The 24,466-nt window shown below is 48.4% G+C and overlaps 1 protein-coding gene across 2 annotated transcripts in view; it reads right to left on the reverse strand.

Moving 5' to 3' along the window:
* Window positions 1-24,466, reverse strand: part of PCNX4 (pecanex 4) — a 241,290-nt gene that overhangs the window by 80,349 nt on the left and 136,475 nt on the right. The window lies entirely within an intron of this gene.

The raw sequence follows: 24,466 nt of genomic DNA on the forward strand, positions 1-24,466 counted from the left end.
CTGTCCTGGTCAACAACAGGATTAACCGGAAAAACCGGAACACAGTCTCTTGGGGTAAGTCCATCTTGTTAAGGGAAGAGAAGGGAAACAAGAAGGGGGGAGAAAGAGAAGGAGAGAAGGAGGGTAGTGGGAGATGGAGAAAATAATAAAAAAGAAAAACTGGTCCGACAACCGCCTCTGATCTTGTTGTTCTCCGCGCTCAGGTGCCGTCTCAACAGTCCTGCCTCTCAACCTTCCCGGAAAAGACACTCCAGTGATACGATGTTCTCTACACTCTGCTCTTTGTCACGGGTTCTCTCCGGGTCAGCGACCTTCTTACAGTGGGACGAGTGGACCCAAGTCTCTCTTTCGGCAACCTTCAATGCTGTCGTGCTGGTTAGCAAGACTAGGTACGGTCATTCCCACCTGTCAATGAGGCAACCTGAGCGTAGAAAATTTTGAATCATTACATAATCCCCAGGTTCAGTGTCATGACAATTACTGTTCGGTAGGTCAGGAATCACCAGCTTTAGATTTCTATTTTGATTCCTCAGCTGCTGGCTTATCTTAACCAAATATTTTACAGTCACTTCGTTATTGCATTTCAAATCATCCTGGGGGTCTATCATTACATGGGGTTGTCGGCCAAAAAGACTCTCAAAGGGTGATAGGTAAAGGGGGGACCTGGGAGTGGTTCTGATGCTGTACAACAACAGTGGCAAAGCTTCTGGCCACAACAATCCAGTCTCAGCCATCACTTTGCTCAGCTTGTTCTTAATAGTGCTGTTCACTCTCTCCACCTTCGCACTTGCCTGTGGTCGGTACGGAGTATGCAGCTTGCTATTAATTCCCATCAGTTTGCACATAACCTGAAAGACTTCACCTGTAAAATGGGTACCCCTATCGCTTTCAATTATTCTAGGGATACCATATCTACACACATATTCCTGCACAATTTTCTTTGCAGTGAACGTAGCAGTATTTGTGGCAGCAGGGAACGCTTCTACCCAATTGGAAAACACATCAATACAGACTAACACATTTTAAATTCCTACAGGGTGGTAACTGTATGAAGTCAATTTGTATTACCTGAAAAGGGCCGTCTGTCGGAGGGATATGGGATGGTTCTGTTGGTATTGACTTTCCAATATTCTTCCTCAAGCAAGTGAGACATGTCATTGCTCTCTTACCCGCATGAGAAGAGAATCCTGGCGCACACCAGTAGGCTCTCACCAGCTTACACATACCCTCTTTAACAACAGACAGAGGAGGGGGGTGCAAATCCCCACCCCTAAATTCCCTCTTTACCCAGAAGAGTCAGACCGTGTGCCGCCTCAGCTAACCTTGGAAGATATACTCTGGGGGCCACTGGCTTACCCTGTCCATCTGTCCAGAGTCCTGAAGACTCCTGGCCATACCCCTTTGACCTCCAGACCGCCTTTTCCTGTGGAGAACACAAATTTAGCATTTCAATTAATTTTTGTGTGTTGATTGTGTTGAATGTCATCAGTGATGTGATATCTGTTTGTATGGGGGTGCTGGCTGCTGATTTAGCAGCTTCATCTGCCCGGCTGTTACCAAGTGAAATTGGGTCTTGGTTGTAAGTGTGTGCTTTGCACTTGATAACAGCCACTCTGTCTGGTTCTTGTATCGCTGTTAGAAGCCTTTTTATGTGGGATGCATGCGCTACAGGTGTGCCAGCTGCCGTCATGAAATTTCTGAGGCGCCATAGGGCCCCGAAATCATGCACTACTCGGCATACCTAGAATCTGTGTATATATTGGCTGACTTACCCCTGGCCAATTCACAAGCTCTGGTTAGGGCGACCAGCTCAGCAACTTGTGCTGAGTGTGGTGGGCCCAGGGGTTCAGCTTCTATGATACCTCTGTCATCTACGACTGCGTATCCAGTACACAGGTCTCCCCCGTGTCCGTCTGTCTGTGGCAACTACCGTCAGTGTAAAAAGTAAAATCTACGCCTTCCAGTGGGTTGTCACTAATGTCAGGTCTTGCAGTGAAAGTCTGGTTCAGGTATTCCATACAATCATGCGTGTCAGTGTCTGCACTAAATCCTCCTTCACCATCATTCTCATCCTCCACCCTTTGTGCCTGTCCAGGCATATTTGGCATATAAGTTGCAGGATTTAGTGCGCTGCATCTCTTTATGGTGATGTTTACAGGGGCCATTAGTGCTAATTCCCACTTTGTAAACCATGCTGATGAGACATGTCTGGTTTGGGCGGAGTTCAGTAAGGCTGATACTGCATGAGGTGTATGGATTGTCAGGTTGTGTCCTAACACTACGTCTTCGCTTTTACTTACTAGCAAAGCTATCGCTGCAACACTTCGCAAGCATGTGGGGAGAGACCGCGCTACGGTGTCCAACTGTGCACTGTAGTAAGCTACCGGCCTGCTGGCATCACCATGTTTCTGGGTTAGGACACCTGCCGCACACCCAGCACTTTCCGTACCGTACAATTCAAAGGGTTTCCCATAATCTGGCATGCCTAATGCAGGTGCCTGTGATAGGCACTGTTTGAGTCTCTCAAATGCCAGTTCGGACTCATCTGTGTGCAAAATCCGATCTGGTTTGTTCGAAGAGACCATTTCTTGCAAAGGTAAAGCCAGTATGGAGAACCCTAGGATCCAGTTTCTGTCAATGAAACCTTGGGGTAGGCGAGTCCAGGTGTACTGTACTCCCCTGTATGTGAATGCAAACAGGTATTGGCTGTCAGGGTGCAGAGGGACCGAAAAGAAAGCAGAACAGAGGTCAATGACAGTGAAAAATTTTGCAGTAGGGGGAATTTGCATGAGGATGACAGCTGGATTTGGCACTACAGGGAATTGGCTCTCAACTATCTTGTTTATCTCTCTTAGATCCTGCACTAGCCTGTAACCCCTCCCCCCACTCTTTTTCACAGGGAAGATGGGACTATTGGCAGTGCTGGACGTCCTGACTAGGATGCCCTGTTGTAGCAAGCGCTCTATGACTAGGTACACTCCTAATTCAACCTCTGGCTTCAGAGGATACTGAGGGATTTTTGGAGCTATCCTACCATCTTTTATTTGCACTACTACGGGAGCTACATTCGCCATCAATCCAGTGTCTTGTCCATCTTTGGTCCAGAGGGATCCCGGTATTTGTGAGATCATTTCCTCTACCTTTGATGGACACCTGTCTATAACAGCAGAGTGTGACATTAACCTTTGTGGGGTGTCTAACATATTCTTCACTTCCTGAACGTGATTCTCGGGTATATCCAAGAAGACACCCTCAGGAGTACAATATATGACACACCTCATTTTACACAATAAATCTCTCCCAAGTAGATTAGTCGGAGCTGATGCAGCTAGCAAAAAGGAATGCTTGGTCTGCAAAGGCCCTATCGTAATCTACGGTATCCGGACTCCAGGTCGACACACCTTAGGTCCAATTGGTCGACACGCCGTAGGTCGACATGGACAAAAGGTCGACAGGAACAAGGTCGCCATGGAAAAAGGTCGACATGAGTTTTTTATGATTTTTTTCTTTTTTGGAACCTTTTCATACTTAACGATCCACGTGGACTACGATTGGAACGGTAATCTGTGCCGAGCGAAGCGGTAGCGGAGCAAAGACACCATGCCCGAAGCATGGCGAGCGAAGCGAGCCATGCGAGGGGACGCGGTGCACTAATTGGGGTTCCCGGTCACTATACGGAGAAAACTATACCCAAAAAACATAAAAAACTCATGTCGACCTTTTTCCATGTCGACCTTGTTTCTGTCGACCTTTTGTCCATGTCAACCTACGGTGTGTCGGCCAATTGGCGTCGACCTAAGGTGTGTCGACCTTTTTGCTGTCGACCCTGAGTCCCAGACCCGTAATCTCCGCAGGTCTACTCAAAGGGTAGTGTTGCACTACTCCTGTTACTCCCATTGCCGAAATTGTTTTACCCGTGGTTTTCATACCTACCGTCGAATTTAACACTGACCTGGCCGCCCCTGTATCTACAAGAAAACGTAATGATCTACCAGCTACATCAACTGTGACCTCAGGTTCACTACCAAGGCTAGCAATCAACTTCACTGGCTGCAGACTACAGGTGTGGCCCAACTCCTATTGTATATTGTGACCCTCCCGCAGCGCACTGGCAGCTACAATATGTGAGGGGGGTAACTGATTATTTACGGAGGTCTGCCAGTCCCTCCTAGGTGGGTACCTCCTTGTTTCCCCTGCATGTGGCTCATAACTTCTCCTATGCAATCCCTGATCCCAATTATGTGTATTATAGTGTGGTTCATATCCTGGTCTAGGGGGTCGGTATACCTTATGTGTGTTTTTATACCTACAATTCCGTGCAAAATGTCCTTCCTTCTGACAGTTATAGCATACTACTACACGTGACTTACCATCAGGGGTCTGGGGTTTTGGCTGATGCGGTTTTGTTGTAAGAGCATTTATACTTACTGTCATCAGCTTATCCCCCTGTGACTCCCTGTGCTTAATGATGTTCTGATCGTGCTCGATAGCGGACTCTCTTAATGCAACCACCGAGATACCTCTCCAGTTAGGAAGAGTGGTTTGTACCCTTGTTCTTAATGTCTCTTTTAACCCGTCCATTAATACTGACACCGCTACCTCCCTGTGATGTACATTGTCCTTAATGTCCTCGATCCCAGTGTATCTAGCCATTTCCTGCAGTGCTCGATGGAAATATTCAGATGCCATTTCACCTTCTTTTTGTCTTATGGAAAAGAGTTTATTCCATTTGACAACAGTAGGGAAATATACTCCTAATTGTAGATTGATTTGTCGTACATTCTCCTGAGTGTACTCATCAGTGAGAGGTACTTCTGCGTCTAATTTACAATCAGTAATGAATTTCGCGGGGTCAATATTGGAAGGTAAACATACCCTTAGCACTGTTCGCCAATCTTTGTTTGTTGGTTCGGTGGCGTTACCTAACTCTTTAATGAACCTCTGGCATGCGACTAGATCCTTTCTGGGATTGGGAAATTCTGACATAATTGCCCTCAATTCTGTCCGGGACCAGGGACAATGCATAGCAATGTTCCTGATGGGAGTAACTCCCTGAGCGTCAGTCTTCCCATTGGGGACTGCGATCACCCTGACAGGATTTAATTCAATTACGTCATTCTGAGTTGACTCCACAATCTGAGGTGCTATTGTCTCTGCATAATGTATGGTACCGTACTTACCTGTGGACACGACCTCACTTATCCCTCCGCTAGGGGGCCTTACTACTGCTCTTACTGGTTGGGCCGTACCCACCTGAGTATTCTGTATGGTGGCTGCTAGAGAGAGTGCAGATATCGTGCTGGCCTCATCTTCTTGCTCGCAGTCCTGAGGAAAGTTTAAAATGGGATACAACTTGCAAGGGTTAGCGTTAGTACATTTATCAACTATACTCTTATCGGATACCAATATGCCATTGTCTGTAGCCACTTTCTCCCCTTCAATATACGGTGGTGGTGGTGGTGCGGTTGCCATCATTTTCCTGCTAGGTTTGGAACCTGCTGCGTGAGCTAATTCTCTTTGCATATCGCCCTCTTGCTGCCATAAATTTAAACAATCTGTGTGCCTGACCCTTTGTTTTCGGGATTTTATCAGACATATCCTAATCCTTAAATTCTGCAATACCTCTGGTTCAAAACTGCCTACCTTAGAGAATGGTTCCCTATCTCCCGCAGTCATACGTTCCCATTCATTGCACAAAACTTCTGTGTGTGGTCTATACTTCTCACACATTATGAACCTCGCTGACCCCCTGGGCCGCGGTATGTCAACCTGAACCCTAGTTGAACGTCCCTTACTTGAGCAACTGGCCCCCATATTTTGCAGTTATTGTCCTTTCGGCTAATCCCACAAAAAAACAAAATACTCAATATAAGGCAACGGTGAAAGTTCTCCGAGCGCTCTTCACCCGCTCACCGCCCACGTTGGCCAGTACTACCATACACTGTCGATAGCGAAGGCAATGTACCCAACTTAGGGCCCTATTCCGTGCCTCTATTTACTGGAAGTTTCTGGGAATAACTTACCCTTTCCAGTAAATATAGGCTGTTGGAGATTTCCAGAGAGAGACCAGCGAAAACTCCCTAAACCTTTATTATACACAAATCACGCTTGCATATGCTATATACAGCGCTAATGATACCGCGATATTACGCAAAGCTCGTAAAAAGGGTATCACGTTGCGCTAAATATTGCACCCAGGAACGTGCGGTCCAATCGCACAGCGTATAGGTACTTGTTACTTATCTGCCGTACGACCACTGGAATCGATTTTCAGGCTGCGAGACCTCAGCCGGAGCGTATAAAAAAAAAAACTAAATGGGTAAACCTTCGCTAACCCCCTGGGCCGCGGTACTCTAACACAATTGCCTACCTTGCTCCTTTGTACTTAAAATAAGAATTTACTTACCGATAATTCTATTTCTCATAGTCCGTAGTGGATGCTGGGGACTCCGTAAGGACCATGGGGAATAGCGGCTCCGCAGGAGACTGGGCACAAAAGTAAAAGCTTTAGGACAACCTGGTGTGCACTGGCTCCTCCCCCTATGACCCTCCTCCAAGCCTCAGTTAGGATACTGTGCCCGGACGAGCGTACACAATAAGGAAGGATATTGAATCCCGGGTAAGACTCATACCAGCCACACCAATCACACCGTACAACCTGTGATCTGAACCCAGTTAACAGCATGATAACAGAGGAGCCTCTGAAAAGATGGCTCACAACAATAATAACCCTTTTTTGTAACAATAACTATGTACAAGTATTGCAGACAATCCGCACTTGGGATGGGCGCCCAGCATCCACTACGGACTATGAGAAATACAATTATCGGTAAGTAAATTCTTATTTTCTCTAACGTCCTAAGTGGATGCTGGGGACTCCGAAAGGACCATGGGGATTATACCAAAGCTCCCAAACGGGCGGGAGAGTGCGGATGACTCTGCAGCACCGAATGAGAGAACTCCAGGTCCTCCTCAGCCAGGGTATCAAATTTGTAGAATTTAGCAAACGTGTTTGCCCCTGACCAAGTAGCTGCTCGGCAAAGTTGTAAAGCCGAGACCCCTCGGGCAGCCGCCCAAGATGAGCCCACCTTCCTTGTGGAATGGGCATTTACAGATTTTGGCTGTGGCAGGCCTGCCACAGAATGTGCAAGCTGAATTGTACTACAAATCCAGCGAGCAATAGTCTGCTTAGAAGCAGGAGCACCCAGCTTGTTGGGTGCATACAGGATAAATAGCGTGTCAGATTTTCTGACTCCAGCCGTCGTGGAAACATATATTTTCAGGGCCCTGACTACGTCCAGCAACTTGGAGTCCTCCAAGTCCCTAGTAGCCGCAGGCACCACAATAGGCTGGTTCAAGTGAAATGCTGAAACCACCTTAGGGAGAAATTGAGGACGAGTCCTCAATTCTGCCCTGTCCGTATGAAAAATTAGGTAAGGGCTTTTATAGGATAAAGCCGCCAATTCTGAGACACGCCTGGCTGAAGCCAGGGCTAACAGCATTACCACCTTCCATGTGAGATATTTTAAGCCCACAGTGGAAAGTGGTTCAAACCAATGTGATTTTAGGAATCCCAAAACTACATTTAGATCCCAAGGTGCCACTGGAGGCACAAAAGGAGGTTGTATATGCAGTACCCCCTTGACAAACGTCTGTACTTCAGGAACTGAAGCCAGTTCTTTTTGGAAGAAAATCGACAGGGCCGAAATCTGAACCTTAATGGACCCTAATTTTAGGCCCATAGACAGTCCTGTTTGTAGGAAATGCAGGAAACGACCCAGTTGAAATTCCTCTGTAGGGGCCTTCCTGGCCTCGCACCACGCAACATATTTACGCCAAATACGGTGATAATGTTGTACGGTTACATCCTTCCTGGCTTTGATCAGGGTAGGGATGACTTCATCCGGAATGCCTTTTTCCTTCAGGATCCGACGTTCAACCGCCATGCCGTCAAACGCAGCCGCGGTAAGTCTTGGAAGAGACAGGGTCCCTGCTGGAGCAGGTCCTTTCTTAGAGGTAGAGGCCACGGGTCCTCTGTGAGCATCTCTTGAAGTTCCGGGTACCAAGTCCTTCTTGGCCAATCCGGAGCCACGAGTATAGTCCTTACTCCTCTCCTTCTTATGATCCTCAGTACCTTGGGTATGAGAGGCAGAGGAGGGAACACATACACTGACTGGTACACCCATGGTGTTACCAGAGCGTCCACAGCTATTGCCTGAGGGTCCCTTGACCTGGCGCAATATCTGTCTAGTTTTTTGTTGAGGCGGGACGCCATCATGTCCACCTTTGGTTTTTCCCAACGGTTCACAATCATGTGGAAGACTTCTGGGTGAAGTCCCCACTGTTAGGTTCCTGGTGCTCAGAACAAGGGAGATGTTATGAAGCGAGTCCAGAGCACCAGGACGTAATGCTGGGAAAGGGGAATGGAAAGGGAATAGCCCCTGGCGCCCTAACTCCGTTGTCTCGCCCGTGTGGTCAGAAATCCCCTGCGAGACTATGGTTGCTTGAGCCCATGGCAGCCGCGTTTGAAGGGCGGATTATGTCTGCCCAACTCCGATGCCCCCTCGGGTCTTAATGGGAGACAAAGGGAAATCCGAGACAGGGTGATAACAAGGGGCCCTCTGACTAAACAACCAGGCCAGGGGCTACAAGCTAACTGACTAAACCTGAGGTATGTGCGGTAACCCGCCAGGGAAAAGGACAACCAAAATCCACTAGTCCGTACTCCTACCCAGCACCGCTGGATACCAGAGTGGATCTGTGGGAGCGGAATCCTCCGCAAAAGCTCCGGACCACAAATAATAAAAGATAAATAATTAAGCGGCCCAAGCCGCAACACACGGCTACGCCGTGACTCACGAACACCACTGGATGTTCAAAGGTGCTCAGTCAGGACTCCAGGAACAGATGACGACTTCCGAGTACAGGACAACTGAGAACAGGAACGACCGGATACAGCAGGACTGGAAACACTTTCAGCAAACAGATTCAGCATTCAGGAAGCTCAGGAACTAGCAGGAACCAAGCAGACTGAAAACCCAGAAATATCACCAGCATCTGCGAACTGCAATCAGCCAGCATATAACAGAGAGGCCTAATTAATAATCCAGTGCAGCTGGCCTATTGCAGGACTCCAAGCTGACAAGATGCAATTAGCAGCCAGATGAGGCTGAACACATGGGAACAAGCTGCAATTGCACAGACTCACCAGCGGCAGCAGACAAGAGTAATCTAAAACAGAGCAATGGGAAATCCTGGCATGCAAGACAACTAAATAAACATAAAATAGAAATGAACCACTACCTGTGGTTCATAACAGTATCCCCTCCTTAAGGGTGAGTTCCGAGCACCCCATGACACCCACGGGGAACATAAACATAAGTATAACATAAAATACATAACAAAAATGCAAAACAGGAATGAGCCACAGCCGTGGCTCATAACACCCACTCCCCCGGGTGGAGGTCGTGTCTGCTGAGGAAGTCTGCTTCCCAGTTGTCCACACCCGGAATGAACACTGCTGACAGTGCTATCACATGATTTTCTGCCCAGCGAAGAATCCTTGCAACTTCTGTCATTGCCCTCCTGCTTCTTGTGCCGCCCTGTCTGTTTACGTGGGCGACTGCCGTGATGTTGTCCGACTGGATCAGCACCGGCTGACCTTGAAGCAGAGGTCTTGCTAGGCTCAGAGCATTGTAGATGGCTCTTAGCTCCAGGATATTTATGTGAAGTGATGTCTCCAGGCTTGACCACAAGCCCTGGAAATTTCTTCCCTGTGTGACTGCTCCCCAGCCTCTCAGGCTGGCATCCGTGGTCACCAGGACCCAGTCCTGAATGCCGAATCTGCAGCCCTCTAGAAGATGAGCACTCTGCAACCACCACAGGAGAGACACCCTTGTCCTTGGAGACAGGGTTATCCGCTGATGCATCTGAAGATGCGATCCGGACCATTTGTCCAGCAGATCCCACTGAAAAGTTATTGCGTGGAATCTGCCGATTGGAATCGCTTCGTAAGAAGCCACCATTTTTCCCAGGACCCTTGTGCATTGATGCACTGACACTTGGCCTGGTTTTAGGAGGTTCCTGACTAGCTCGGATAACTCCCTGGCTTTCTCCTCCTGGAGAAACACCTTTTTCTGGACTGTGTCCAGAATCATCCCTAGGAACAGCAGACGTGTCGTCGGAATCAGCTGCGATTTTGGAATATTTAGAATCCACCCGTGCTGTCGTAGCACTACTTGAGATAGTGCTACTCCGACCTCTAACTGTTCCCTGGACCTTGCCCTTATCAGGAGATCGTCCAAGTAAGGGATAATTAAGACGCCTTTTCTTCGAAGAAGAATCATCATTTCGGCCATTACCTTGGTAAAGACCCGGGGTGCCGTGGACAATCCAAACGGCAGCGTCTGAAACGGATAGTGACAGTTCTGTACCACAAACCTGAGGTACCCTTGGTGAGAAGGGCAAATTGGGACATGGAGGTAAGCATCCTTGATGTCCAGAGACACCATATAGTCCCCTTCTTCCAGGTTCGCTATCACTGCTCTGAGTGACTCCATCTTGAATTTGAACCTTTGTATGTAAGTGTTCAAGGATTTCAGATTTAAAATAGGTCTCACCGAGCCGTCCGGCTTCGGTACCACAAACAGCGTGGAATAATACCCCTTTCCCTGTTGTAGGAGGGGTACCTTGATTATCACCTGCTGGGAATACAGCTTGTGAATGGCTTCCAATACCGCCTCCCTGTCGGAGGGAGACGTTGGTAAAGCAGACTTCAGGAACCGGCGAGGGGGAGACGTCTCGAATTCCAATTTGTACCCCTGAGATACTACCTGCAGGATCCAGGGGTCCACTTGCGAGTGAGCCCACTGCGCGCTGAAATTCTTGAGACGACCCCCCACCGTACCTGAGTCCGCTTGTAAGGCCCCAGCGTCATGCTGAGGACTTGGCAGAAGCGGGGGAGGGCTTCTGTTCCTGGGAAGAGGCTGCCTGCTGCAGTCTTTTTCCCCTACCTCTGCCCCGGGGCAGATATGAGTGGCCTTTTGCCCGCTTGCCCTTATGGGGACGAAAGGATTGAGCCTGAAAAGACGGTGTCTTTTTCTGCTGAGAGGTGACCTGGGGTAAAAAGGTGGATTTCCCAGCCGTTGCCGTGGCCACCAGGTCCGATAGACCGACCCCAAATAACTCCTCCCCTTTATACGGCAATACTTCCATATGCCGTTTGGAATCCGCATCACCTGACCACTGTCGCGTCCATAACCCTCTTCTGGCAGAAATGGACAGCGCACTTACTCTTGATGCCAGAGTGCAAATATCCCTCTGTGCATCTCGCATATATAGAAATGCATCCTTTAAATGCTCTATAGTCAATAATATACTGTCCCTGTCCAGGGTATCAATATTTTCAGTCAGGGAATCCGACCAAGCCACCCCAGCACTGCACATCCAGGCTGAGGCGATTGCTGGTCTCAGTATAACACCAGTATGTGTGTATATACTTTTTAGGATATTTTCCAGCTTTCTATCAGCTGGCTCCTTGAGGGCGGCCGTATCCGGAGACGGTAACGCCACTTGTTTTGATAAGCGTGTGAGCACCTTATCTACCCTAGGGGGTGTTTCCCAACGCGCCCTAACCTCTGGCGGGAAAGGGTATAATGCCAATAATTTTTTAGAAATTAGCAGTTTTTTATCGGGGGAAACCCACGCTTCATCACACACCTCATTTAATTCATCTGATTCAGGAAAAACTACGGGTAGTTTTTTCACACCCCACATAATACCCCTTTTTGTGGTACTTGTAGTATCAGAAATGTTCAAAACCTCCTTCATTGCCGTGATCATGTAACGTGTGGCCCTACTGGAAAATACGTTTGTTTCCTCACCGTCGACACTGGAGTCAGTGTCCGTGTCTGGGTCTGTGTCGACCATCTGAGGTAACGGGCGCTTTAGAGCCCCTGACGGTGTTTGAGACGCCTGGACAGGTATTAACTGTTTTTCCGGCTGTCTCATGTCGTCAACAGTCTTTTGTAAAGTGCTGACGCTATCACGTAATTCCTTCCATACGACCATCCAGTCAGGTGTCGACTCCCTAGGGGGTGACATCACTATTACAGGCAATTGCTCCGCCTCCATACCATTTTCCTCCTCATACATGTCGACACAACGTACCGACACACAGCACACACACAGGGAATGCTCTGATAGAGGACAGGACCCCACTAGCCCTTTGGGGAGACAGAGGGAGAGTTTGCCAGCACACACCAGAGCGCTATATATATACAGGGATAACCTTATATAAGTGTTTTTCCCTTATATAGCTGCTGTATTATTAATCTGCCAAATTTAGTGCCCCCCCCTCTCTTGTTTTACCCTGTTTCTGTAGTGCAGGACTGCAGGGGAGAGCCAGGGAGCTTCCCTCCAACGGAGCTGTGAGGGAAAATGGCGCTTGTGTGCTGAGGAGATAGGCTCCGCCCCCTTCTCGGCGTCCTTTCTCCCGCTTTTTTAATGAAAAACTGGCAGGGGTTAAATGCATCCATATAGCCCAGGAGCTATATGTGATGTATTTTTAGCCATCTAAGGTGTTTTTATTGCGTCTCAGGGCGCCCCCCCCCCAGCGCCCTGCACCCTCAGTGACCGGAGTGTGAAGTGTGCTGAGAGCAATGGCGCACAGCTGCGGTGCTGTGCGCTACCTTATTGAAGACAGGACGTCTTCTGCCGCCGATTTCCCGGACCTCTTCAGTCTTCTGGCTCTGTAAGGGGGCCGGCGGCGCGGCTCTGGGACCCATCCATGGCTGGGCCTGTGATCGTCCCTCTGGAGCTAATGTCCAGTAGCCTAAGAAGCCCAATCCACTCTGCACGCAGGTGAGTTCGCTTCTTCTCCCCTTAGTCCCTCGGTGCAGTGAGCCTGTTGCCAGCAGGTCTCACTGAAAATAAAAAACCTAAAACTAACTTTTCACTAAGCAGCTGAGGAGAGCCACCTAGTGTGCACCCTTCTCGTTCGGGCACAAAAATCTAACTGAGGCTTGGAGGAGGGTCATAGGGGGAGGAGCCAGTGCACACCAGGTTGTCCTAAAGCTTTTACTTTTGTGCCCAGTCTCCTGCGGAGCCGCTATTCCCCATGGTCCTTACGGAGTCCCCAGCATCCACTTAGGACGTTAGAGAAATCTATATTAACGTGAGTCAGCTGCCTCACGCCACCAAGTCTCCACTCACTTGATGTACCACTCGACGGGATCCCGAATTCCCTGGGTCCACTACGTTCTCTGTTACGTTTGCTCACTCACGTTCGCTCATTCAAATACACTTTGGTTTTTCTGTACAGAAAATTATCTTTCATTCAGATAAACAGCTTTACTACCAGAGGCAATACAGTAAAAAAGGTTTTATTTAAACTAAATCTTGGAAACCGAGCAATTTGTGCTAATGTAGCGTGGCTACTGTCCCGCCCCTAAACTAAACGATGCTATTGTGTAATTTGTACTTAGCGGTCGTACCCCTACGCACGTTGCGTAAACACGCGACCGTGTGTATGTCTTTACGTTGTGTACGCAGTCCCGTCCTTTGTCCGAGACACGTGTACAAACACCGTACGTCCGCAGTAGCACAAATCCCACACTTCTATAAATGTAAGCGATATTACCTATAATCGCTCACTTAACACAACACAGTTTCTTTCTGTATAAACCTTTTTAACTAGGCCAGACTGTGTTTGTGTTTTAAGTTTACTTCCTTAATATTTATTCTATATTTTAACTAAATAGCAACAAATTTCTCCGCACAGGTCTAAATGAATCTAGTAATCAGTACTTATGGCAACAATGTGAGCAGGTATACAGAGTACAGGTGTACGCTTGTGTTGTGTGCGCATTTGGCGCCAAACAGATATTCACAGACTTTTTAAATAGCTTTGCGTATTTACTCTACGGGTCCCACCAGCATCCTTACAAACCATGCAGAGCAGACGCCATCTAATCAGCAATAAAATAGGGTTTCCAGTATATCCTGCGGCCAGGAAAAGGTTTACGTAGGATACCTGTCCGCCCTTTGCTGATAGATAAAGTCTGCTTTAACCTGCTAGGCTGCGGGTATGTGGAAAAACCGGACGATGCCCCCAATTGATAATGTCGATATTATCTTAAACCATAAAGCTATACCTTTAAACACACTTTTATCATGGAGCCGCTACGGCCGCTAAACTTAATATGCACTCTACGTACCTTTTACGCTATTTGCGTAATGAGTCCCGTACCGTGTACGGACTCTGCGTACAAACGCCGCGCTGGGGGTACAAAGTACACGCAGCGCGTACACACTCAATTAATACACTTTAAAACCTTATACAGTTAGGCAATGTAATACACTTTAAACCTTAGCAGGGAAAAGAGGGCACAACACCGATTTGTAGTTAATCACTGGGTTCCGACACCACAGAGTAATATTTCTGAAAGGGGGTTAACAATACAAATTATGCACTACAATACAACAGAGTAAATGGCTACAGTCAATGTACATACGTGAGAATATTCGCATGCGCTTCCCGGTCCGGTCCTCCGCTATCAGGTAGATAACGTTGAGAGTCTTGTGTATCCGGCCAGGCAGCAACAGGCTTTTTATACAATACTTCCAAAATCAATACAATGGATACTGTAATCCCTTTGTCCATTGGACACAGGGATGCATCTTTACAGTACAGGAGAGGTCATAGGTTGATTTGAAAAGGTGGGCGATGTCTTTCTCAACTGCTCTTGTGGGTGGTCTCCTCTGGGTTCCCGCCGCATACATAATATACAGTAAATACAGTTTAGATCTATATTCTCCTTCTGCACATAACTATACGCAGGAACATGCATTCTTCCTCAAACCAACACCGGAATGTTACCCTTAAATACCCTACAGCTGGATACCAGACACCACCTAATAACCTTAGTCTGTCCCCTCCTATCATGCAAAGGTGAATCCCTCCGTTCTGGAATCATTTAAACTGTTGATACTTGCTGATGTGGTGCAGGGGGACTATGTGTACAATGTGCACTATTTGGATTAAATATGTAATGTTTTGATAGCCCTCCATGCGTTCACAAACTCCGCCGTAAATACCCATACCACGTGCAGGACCGCGGGAGCGACCATACGCAAATTGCGGATATGTGCACGCACGGCGGAACAAGTGCACGCGCAGTGGGCATGTGTGTGTATTTTATACGTGCTGTGTGCTCTGTAATATTTTTCGACTTTGACAGTACTGACATGACTGCTCGAACCAAAGCCTCAACAATTGGTCAGAGACATAGACTCTTCTGTAACCGAAGACGACTCATGGTCGGAATTTGCCGACCAAGTGTCCTCCGGGTCCGACACCGACTCAGGATCAGACTGGGCCAATGAAGTAGAACTATCACGGGCCGGTAACCTACGCCTAGCAGGCCTGTCCCATTCTAAGAACTGTTGAACAGAAGCTGACATCTGTGTTAAGCCCTGTACCGAGTGCGTAAAAGACAGAATCCAAGGTGGCTCAATCGGAGGCATCTGAGGTTGGAAAGAAGTGGCCCCCCCCGCAGGGCCCTCGCTGGCCGCAGCTAGTAGTGGAGCAGGAGGCGGAGCCGTCAGGTGATCAACTAGCTTAAACATTACCTGTGTCAACGTCAACGCCCAAACCGGTTCAGGAAAGGGTGTCGGTTGTACCGGTGTCACATTCTAAGATGAGGTGAAGCAGCGGACACATAAGCCATCATTATCTAGGTCCTGGGGAGAAATAATAGTGACACAGACCCTGCAAGTAAGAGACTGTGAAGGAGTGACCTCCTTGCTAGCCTTGTTTCTGGCAGAAATGTTAGCAGAATACAAGACAGTCACCACACTGAAATTAAAATAACAGTAGAATACCAACAGTGCAAATGAGGAAACCAACCTTCCCTATATAAATGGGGTAAGATATATAGTAATTGAATGTCAATGCAATAGATTGTTCCTATTAGCGAGTGGCGAATTACAGACACACACTCTACATGCACACAGTAAACTCTCAATGCACAGTAAAACGGTGTGGAGGCAATAAATTATACTGAACAACGCAGCCACCAAGTAGCAGCGAAGAACCAGGCTGCAGGAGCGAGGAAATGGAGACATAAGAGCTGTGGGATCCTCTCCTTCTCAAATTGGATCAGTAATGTGCTGAAAATGGCTGCCCAGCGTCCTGAGGGAGGGGAATTGAGGAGGAGGAGACAGCCCCCAGGCAGGCAGAATACATTGTAAATGCAAGCCCCATGGGTGAGGGGGGGGGAGTGGAGCTACAGGCAAGGACTCCCTCCCCTTCACGTGACAGGACCCCAGGGATGCAGCTATTGTGCCTGTGCTAATGCCCTGGTGGTCTAGTGACAAAGCGCAGCAACATGGCCTTGCACTGCACCTGCGCTCTTCCACCCACGGGATGGATCACCGCCTCGTCGCGACTCCCTGGAGCCAGTCAACTTACCCTCGAGTCCCCAGTGGTGGCTACAGGCTCCGGGAGTGTGCGGCTGCATAGAGAACCGCTGCGGAAGTCACCAACCCAGTCGCGGGTGCTGCAGCCGCCGGGACTGGGCGGAGAAGTAACTATGCAGGCATCCAAGGGATGCCACATAGTTACTTAGAAGAATCCATTCTGTAACTTGGAGCCTTCCTATACCCAGCGTTTATCCCTGTGCCCCCTAGTGGACGAAGAAGAAAACAAGATTTATGGTAAGAACTTACCGCTGTTAAATCTCTTTCTGCGAGGTACACTGGGCTCCACAGGGAATGACATTGGGGTGTAGAGTAGGATCTTGATCCGAGGCACCAACAGGCTAAAAGCTTTGCCTGTTCCCAGAATGCATAGCGCCGCCTCCTCTATAACCCCGCCTCCGTGCACAGGAGCTCAGTTATTGTTAACCAGTTCAATGCAGTAGCAGGCAAAATAGACGACAACTGTTAGTAGACACATACACCACACTCTCACGACAGGAGAAAGTGTCAGCGGCTAATGCCATGCCAACCCAAAGAAGCTAAGTGCATCAGGGTGGGCGCCCTGTGGAGCACAGTGTACCTCGCAGAAAGAGATTTAACAACAGTAAGTTCTTACCATAAATCTTGTTTTCTGCTGCGGGGTACACTGGGATCCACAGGGAATGACATTGGGAATGTCCTAAAGCAGTTCCTTATGGGAGGGGACGCACTGTAGCGGTCACAAGAACCCGGTGTCCAAAGGAAGCATCCTGGGAGGCGGAAGTATCAAAGGCATAGAACCTTATGAACATGTTCACTGAGGACCACGTAGCTGCCTTGCACAATTGTTCAAGGGTCGCACCACGGCGGGCCGCCCAAGAAGGTCCAACCGACCGAGTAGAATGGGCCTTTATGGTAGCAGCAGCTGGAAGGCCAGCCTGTACATAAGCATGTGCAATCACCATTCTAATCCATCTGGCTAGGGTCTGCTTGTGAGCAGGCCAGCCACGTTTGTGAAAACCAAACAGAACAAATAGAGAATCCGACTTCCTGATGGAGGCAGTTCTCTTCACGTAGATACGGAGAGCCCGTACCACATCCAAAGACCGCTCTTTCGAAGACAATTCAGGAGAGGCAAAGGCCGGAACCACAATCTCCTGATTAAGGTGGAAAGTAGACACCACATTAGGCAAATACCCGGGATGTGTTCTAAGAACCGCTCGATCAAGGCACCCAAATCCAACACCTGTCTAGCAGAGGCAATAGCCAGCAGAAACAACACCTTAAGAGAAAGCCACTTAAGGTCTGCAGATTCAAGAGGCTCAAACGGAGACCCTTGCAACGCATCCAAAACCACCGACAAGTCCCAAGGGGCCACAGGCGGGACATAGGGAGGTTGAATCCGCAACACACCCTGAGGGAATGTATGTACATCAGGTAACGTTGCAATTTTTCTCTGGAACCAAACCGACAAGGTAGAAATATGAACCTTGATGGAGGCCAGATGAAGGCCCAAGTCCAGGCCCTGTTGTAGAAAGGCCAACCAGGGCACGGGAGTGTACAGCGCCGCTGGGGGAGGTGATGGAGCTGCAGCAGGAGATGTCTGACAGACATCTAACACAGTGTCTCTGCTGCAGCCCTTGAAGTCTTCATTTTTCACTTTAAAAGCTCTTCTCAGGGCTGCTGGAGCAGCCCCCCTGTTGTATGCCTGCACTTCATGTCACCAACTACAAAACTGAGCTCAGGTGCACGGAGGCAGGGTTATAGAGGAGGCGGCGCTATGCATTCTGGGAACAGTCAAAGCTTTTAGCCTGTTGGTGCCTCGGATCAAGATCCTACTCTACACCCCAATGTCATTCCCTGTGGAGCCCAGTGTACCCCGCAGCAGAAAAATCTTTACCACATTCCAAATGACTGACTTTTAGCGATAAATAAGCTACAATGCATGCATCATTCTTCATACTTCCGTTGCAAGTCTATAAACACAGTATTTGTCCAGTCTTTTCTAATACATCATCAATATATTAGAGATGGGAGAGCACTAGACAGGAATGATTTACACCAGTGATTATCAACTCCAGTCCTCAAGTACACCCACTAATTACTGACGCAGCAAAATAATTTAGCTCACCTGGGCATGATTAAAGAAATGCAGAATACATGACCAGTTGGGGGGATTTGAGTTCTGGAGACTGAGAACAGCTGATTTATACAATTCCTAGACTTGGCCAGCTGACATTAGCAATGTAACGATATATGGTTAGGATACCGCTCGTTGGGATCCCGGCTGTCACACCATACTGCTGCCGGTATACCAGCAAGGTAGGTGATTCCCCCTCTATGGGTGTCCATGACACCCACAGAGGGAGAATAGAGCCTATGACGAGTGTAGTTCGCAACAGAACCCACAAAGTGGCAATGCAGCGTGCCCACAAGGGACTTTGTTGCGCTGCCCCTTGACGGCATTCTACCACTCGGAATGGCGATGCCGGGATACTGAAATTCGGCATCCAGGGCGGCGGTAAATCATACCGAACCCAATATAACCTTACCCTTTGACGGAGATACATATTACAGAGATCATACTCCATTTTACATAAATCATTTTATACCTTGGCTTTACAGTGGAACTGGAAAAGCCAATAAAAAACGAATTTATGGTAAGAACTTACCTTTGTTAAAACTCTTTCTGCGAGGTACACTTGGCTCCACAAGGATAGACATAGGGGGTGTAGAGTAGGATCTTGATCCGAGGCACCAACAGGCTCAAAAGCTTTGACTGTTCCCAGAATGAATAGCGCCGCCTCCTCTATAACCCCGCCTCGCTGCACAGGAGCTCAGTTTTTAGTTAACCATCCCAATGCAGTAGCAGGAAAAGAGACGACAACGGTTAGTAGCCACATACACCACACTCTCACGACAGGAGAAGTGTCAGCGGCTAATGCCATACCAACCCAAAGAAGCTAAGTGCGTCAGGGTGGGCGCCTTGTGGAGCCCAGTGTACCTTGCAGAAAGAGTTTTAACAAAGGTAAGCTCTTAACATAAAACTCGTTTTCTGCTGCGGGGTACACTGGGCTCCACAAGGATAGACATAGGGGATGTCCTAAAGCAGTTCCTTATGGGAGGGGACAAGAACCCTGTGTCCCTTGGAAGCATCCTGGGAAGCGGCAGTATCAAAGGCATAGAACCTTATGAACGTGTTCACAGAGGACCACGTAGCCGCCTTGCACAATTGTTCAAGGGTCGCACCACGGCGGGCCGCCCAAGAAGGTCCAACAGACCGAGTAGAATGGGCCGTAATGTGAGCAGGAGCCGAGAGACCAGCCCTCACATAAGCATGTGCAATCACCATTCTAATCCATCTGGCCAAAGTTTGCTTGTGAGCAGGCCAGCCCCGTTTGTGAAATCCAAACAGCACAAAGAGAGAATCAGATTTTCTAATAGAAGCAGTTCTCTTCACATAGATACGGAGAGCCCGTACCACATCCAAAGACCGCTCTTTGGGAGACAGATCAGGAGAAACAAGTGCCGGAACCACAATCTCCTGGCTAAGGTGGAACGAAGAAACCACCTTAGGTAAATATCCGGGACGACTCCTAAGAACCGCCCGGTCACGGTGAAATATCAGATATGGGGAACTACAGGACAAGGCACCCAAATCCGACACTCTTCTAGCTGAAGCAAAAGCCAGCAGAAACACCACCTTAAGGGAAAGCCACTTAAGATCAGCTGAACCAAGAGGTTCAAACGGAGACTCTTGTAACGCCTCCAATACCACTGACAAGTCCCAAGGTGCCACAGGCGGGACATAGGGAGGTTGGATACGCAACACACCCTGAGTAAAGGTATGCACATCAGGTAAGGTCGCAATCTTTCTCTGAAACCACACCGACAAGGCAGATATTTGAACCTTGAGGGAGGCCAGACGCAGGCCTAAGTCCAGGCCCTGCTGAAGAAAAGCCAACAACTTGGCTATACTAAACTTGGAAGCGTCATAATTGTTAGATGCGCACCAAACAAAGTAAGAATGCCAGACCCTATAGTAAATCTGAGCCGAAGCCGGTTTCCGGGCCCGCAACATAGTTTGAATGACCGCCTCAGAAAACCCTTTAGTCCTTAAGACGGAAGCTTCAAGAGCCACGCCGTCAAAGACAGCCGGGCTAGGTCCTGGTAGACACAGGGGCCCTGAACGAGGAGGTCTGGGCGTTGTAGAAGTAGAATTGGACGCTCTGACGATAGGCCCTGCAGGTCTGAGAACCAGTGCCGTCTGGGCCACGCTGGAGCTATGAGGAGCAGAATTCCTTTTTCTTGCTTGAACTTCCGAATTACCCTGGGCAGGAGTGACACCGGAGGGAACACGTACGGCAGCCGAAACCTCCACAGCACCGCCAGCGCATCCACGAATGCTGCTTGAGGATCCCTTGTCCTTGCTCCGAGGACCGGAACCTTGTGATTGTGTCGAGATGCCATCAGATCTACGTCTGGAAGGCCCCACTTTTCCACTAGGAGTTGAAACACTTCTGGATGGAGGCCCCACTCGCCGGCATGTACGTCCTGACGACTGAGAAAGTCCGCTTCCCAATTCTGGACTCCCGGAATGAATATTGCCGATATGGCCGGTAGATGGCGTTCCGCCCAATGTAGAATCCGTGAGACTTCCTTCATTGCCAAACGGCTTCGAGTGCCGCCTTGATGATTTATGTAAGCCACTGTGGTGGCGTTGTCCGACTGTACTTGAACAGGACGATTCTGAATTAAATGCTGGGCCAGGTTCAATGCATTGAAGACCGCCCGCAACTCCAGAATGTTGATTGAGAGGAGGGACTCCTCCTTGGTCCACCGACCCTGAAGGGAGTGTTGCTCCAGCACCGCACCCCAACCTCTTATACTGGCATCCGTCGTCAACAGGACCCAGTTGGATATCCAGAAGGGACGGCCCCTGCACAATTGTTGGTCCTGGAGCCACCAGAGCAGCGACAGACAAACCTCCGGAGTCAATGAGATCATGTGAGACCTGATCCGGTAAGGCATGCCTTCCCACTTGGCTAGAATTAACCTCTGGAGGGGGCGAGAATGGAATTGAGCATACTCCACCATGTCGAATGCTGAGACCATGAGGCCCAGCACCTGCATCGCCGAATGTATCGACACTTGCGGACGAGAAAGGAAGCAACGAATCCTGTCCTGAAGCTTCAGGACTTTCTCCTGAGACAAGAACAACCTCTGGTTGTGAGTGTCCAATAGCGCTCCCAGGTGCACCATGCTCTTTTGGGCTTTGGCTTACCAGGTTTGGAAGTGCGGGTCTGCTTGTTGTACACCTGACCTTTTGCTTTACATGAAGGACGAAAGGGGCGGAAGGAAGTACCTTTAGCCTTCGACACAGAAGGAGTGGTACTTGGCAGACAGGCCGTTTTGGCAGTAGCCAAGTCAGCCACTATCTTATTTAAGTCCTCCCCAAACAGAATATCTCCCTTGAAAGGGAGTACCTCCAGGGTTTTTCTAGAGTCCAGATCCACAGACCAGGATCTCAGCCACAATATCCGGCAAGCCAGGACTGACGTAGTAGAGGCCTTGGCTGCTAGGATACTGGCATCAGAAGCCGCCTCTTTAATATAGCGAGAAGCTGTGACAATATATGACTAGCATTGTCTAGCATGGTCAGAAGAGATTTCAGCTTCTAAATCCAAGGCCCGTGCTTCAATAGCCTCTGCAGCCCATGTTGCTGCAATAGTGGGCCTTTGTGCAGCACCCGTGAGAGTGTAAATCGCTTTCAGACAACCTTCCACATGTTTATCCGTAGGCTCTTTTAGAGACGCGACGGTAGTGAGAGGTAGAGCTGAAGAAACCACCATCCTAGCCACATGTGAATCTAATGGAGGAGGCGTTTCCCAATTTTTAGACAGCTCTGGTGCGAGGGGATAGCGAGCCAGCATCTTCTTTTGAGGCACAAACTTCTTACCCGGGTTTTCCCAGGGTTCCTGAGGTATATCCACTAGGTGGTCAGAGTGAGGTAAAACTTGTTTAACCACCTTCTGACGCTTGAACCTATCTGGTTTCTTAGGAGGGACGGATGGCTCGGGATCATCCGTAATCTGTAAAATCAACTTAATAGCCTCCAAAAGATCAGGAACATCCACATGTGAACTACCCTCCCCATCAGCAGTATCTGTGTCAGAATCTGTGGGGTGAGTGTAAGTGCCGTCTTCATCAGACGAGGTGTCAGTGACAGCAGTGGATTGTGAGGAGATAAGAGCTCGCTTAGAGGACCCCTTGGGCAGGGCCGAAACTAGGACTAACAGCAAGACAGAAATTTAGCGCCCCCCCCCCCAAAATAAATAAATAAATAAAATAATAACAAATATATATATATATATATATATATATATATATATAATAAAATAGAAAAATAAAATAAAAATAAAAAAATAAGAAACAAACAAATTCAAAACAGATATCCCTCAGACCAGCAGAAACCAGTAATACACACATGCTATGTATATATATATATATATATATATATATATATATATGTACACAGCCACATACACACACACACACACACACACACACACACACACACACACACACACACATATATATATCTGTATATCTGTAGCTGTCACAGTGGTGAAAATGAGCAGTCTCAGCATTATAGATTAGGGCAATATACTGCATGTAAGCTTAAGTAAACTAGTTTAAATGAGCTGCAGGGGTTAACACCAGTCACAGTTGAGTATGTGTGTGTGTGTGTGTGTGTGTGTGTGTGTGTGTGTGTGTGTGTGTGTGTTTTACCTCCGGTCATCTCGCTGTCCTGCTTCCATCCATCACTGTGCTGTCAGCGGGCTGAATGCAATGCTGTGTGGGGCCAGAAAAAGGTCAGCAGCTGACCACATTCGTAGCTAGGGCGGGCGGGGGCGGGCGGTATACTTTTTCGGCTTGCCGCTGAGGAAGGGAAACTAGACGTTACCCTGACTCCCTAGCTCCAGCAGCGGTGGCCATCTTTCTGCAATGCCTCATGGGATTTGTAGTCTCTATGCTACTGCATAAAGTCTAAGCAGTAGCACACATGACTACAAATCCCATTTATCTTCACTAGATTCTCTGATGTGTCAGACGCAGCTGATCCCAGCGCCCTATCAAATCCCGCGCCCGGGTCACATGCCCCCCTAGTCCCCCCCTAGTTTCGGCTCTGCCTTGGGCTTGGGCGAGCGAGGGTCAGACTTTTTAGTAGTCAGGGACTGGTTGAACTTCTTCAATTGAGCAGATAAATCGTCCGCCCACGGCGGGTTAGCTGCAAGGACCACATACGGTTGTACCGGCATAGGGGGTCCCATAGGGGGTGTTAGTTTATTATCTAGCGTATGTAGAAGCGTGGAAAAAGCGGCCCACAGTGGGTTATTATGTACCTCCGTTGCCACAGTCCCACTGGGGGGCAAGGAGCCCCAGAACCAGAGCCCACAGCTGCTATATTCTCCTCATAGGGATCTGTGGCTTCAGCAACACCGGCAGTGTGATCAGCCCCAGAACCGTTACCCTCAGAAGCAGACATGAGGTAACTTGCAGTATCAGGTAACACAGTACAATTGGCAGCAGCACAATACCTCGTACCCAAACCCCTGCGCAGTGTAGTCAGCACTAGCAGAGATAAAGAAGAGATATGGTGACTAAAATCACAGAGAAAAATACGTATTAAAGTATATCTTTGTGAAAATCCTATATAAATATAAAACCTGACGCACCAATCCCCTCAGGTTATAGAATATAGGGATAGCAAGTTGAGTGAGAGACACGAAATGGACACCACTCAACGAGCTTATGCACACACAGATAGTCACAGTTTGTACAATGCAGAGGTTATTACTAACTATAATATTGCACTGGACTAGCTTATATATAGCTATGTAGTCAATAGATATAACACTGCACAGTAAGAACTGGATGTATATCACAGGGTAATTGTACTAGAAAACCCTGACTAAATGCACTCTTTCTTAACTATCACTGTCTA

The sequence above is a fragment of the Pseudophryne corroboree genome, chromosome 12, assembly GCF_028390025.1.
Source record: "Pseudophryne corroboree isolate aPseCor3 chromosome 12, aPseCor3.hap2, whole genome shotgun sequence".
NCBI lineage: Eukaryota > Metazoa > Chordata > Amphibia > Anura > Myobatrachidae > Pseudophryne > Pseudophryne corroboree.